The 1,613-nt window shown below is 37.6% G+C and overlaps 1 non-coding gene across 1 annotated transcript; it reads left to right on the top strand.

Moving 5' to 3' along the window:
* Nucleotides 1-683: 683 nt before the first annotated feature.
* LOC112805015 (small nucleolar RNA R71) lies at nucleotides 684-787 on the top strand. Its single transcript, XR_003203629.1, has one exon. It is a non-coding gene; the product is annotated as a small nucleolar RNA R71 (small nucleolar RNA).
* The last annotated feature ends 826 nt before the right edge of the window (nucleotides 788-1,613 follow it).

The raw sequence follows: 1,613 nt of genomic DNA, 5'->3' as shown, positions 1-1,613 counted from the left end.
ATGATTTTCTTACTCAGCTGGCCCACTTGTGCCTCCAAATTTCTAATAGAGGATCTTGTTTCACTCATCAGACTTAAAGTGGCCTTAGACAGATCAGAGACTATGTTTGATAGGTTAGAGGGGCTCTGTTCGGAATTCTCTGTCTGTTGCTAAGAAGATGATGGAAAAGGCTTGTTATTGCTTAGCCTATTTCTTCCACCATTATTAAAGCCTTGTTGAGGCTTTTGTTATCCTTCCATGAGAAATTTGGATGATTTCTCCATGATGAATTATAGGTGTTCCCATAAGGTTAACCCTTATAATTTACCTCTGCTATTGCAGGGTTCTCGGGATCATAAGCTTCTTCAGAAGCTACCTCTTTAGTACTGTTGGATGCATTTTGCCATCCATTCAGACTTTGAGAGATCATGTTGACTTGCTGAGTCAACACTTTGTTCTGAGCTAATATGGCATTCAAAGCATCAATTTCAATAACTCCCTTCCTCTGAGGCGTCCCATTATTCACGGAATTCCTCTCAGAAGTGTACATGAATTGGTTATTTGCAACCATGTCAATAAGTTCTTGAGCTTCTGCAGGCGTTTTCTTTAAGTGAATGGATCCACCTGCAAAATGGTTCAATGACATTTTGGAAAACTCAGATAGACCATAATAGAATATATCTAATATGGTCCATTCTAAAAACATGTCAGAAGGACACTTTTTGATCATCTGCTTGTATCTTTCCCAAGCTTCATAGAGGGATTCACCATCTTTTTGTTTGAAGGTCTGAACATCCACTCTAAGCTTGCTCAGCTTTTGAGGAGGAAAGAATTTATCCAAGAAGGCTGTGACCAGCTTATCCCAGGAGTCCAGGCTATCTTTAGGTTGTGAGTCCAACCATGTTATAGCTCTGTCTCTTAGAGCAAAAGGGAAAAGCATGAGCCTGTAGACTTCAGGATCTATTCCATTTGTCTTAACAGTCTTACAAATCTGCAAGAACTCAGTTAAAAACTGATAAGGATATTCAGATGGAAGTCCATGAAACTTGCAGTTCTGTTGCATCAAAGCAACTAATTGAGGTTTCAGCTCAAAATTGTTTGCTCCAATGGCAGGAATTGAGATGCTTCTTCCATCAAACTTGGACGTTGGTTTAGTGAAATCACCAAGCATTCTCCTTACATTATTGTTGTTGGGTTCGACTGCCATCTCCTTCTCTTGTTCAAAAATTTCAGAAAGGTTGCCTCTAGATTGTTATAATTTAGCTTCTCTTAGTTTCCTCTTTAGAGTCCTTTCAGGCTCTGGATCAGCTTCAACAAGAGTGTCTTTTTCCTTGTTCCTACTCATATGAAAGAAAAGAGAAAAAGAAAAGGAAGAGGAATCCTCTATATCTGGACAAAGAGGATCCTTATTATTAGTAGAAGAAGAAAGGGGATAGGAGTGAAGAAGAATGAATAGTCTGAATAAAGGGTAAAGGTAGGGGTAGTGATTTGAGATGAAGAGAGGTGAAGAGAAGTGTTAGTAAATAAATAAATAAATAGAAGAAGAGAAGAGATAGAGAGTTTCGAAAATAATTTTGAAAAAGTGGTTAGTGATTTTCGAAGATAAGATATAATTAAAATTAAAATTTAAAACA

Source organism: Arachis hypogaea, chromosome 5 (genome assembly GCF_003086295.3).
Source record: "Arachis hypogaea cultivar Tifrunner chromosome 5, arahy.Tifrunner.gnm2.J5K5, whole genome shotgun sequence".
Taxonomy (NCBI): Eukaryota; Viridiplantae; Streptophyta; class Magnoliopsida; order Fabales; family Fabaceae; genus Arachis; species Arachis hypogaea.
The sequence above is the reverse complement of the archived record's forward strand: the minus strand, read 5'-3'. Positions and strand labels throughout refer to the sequence as shown.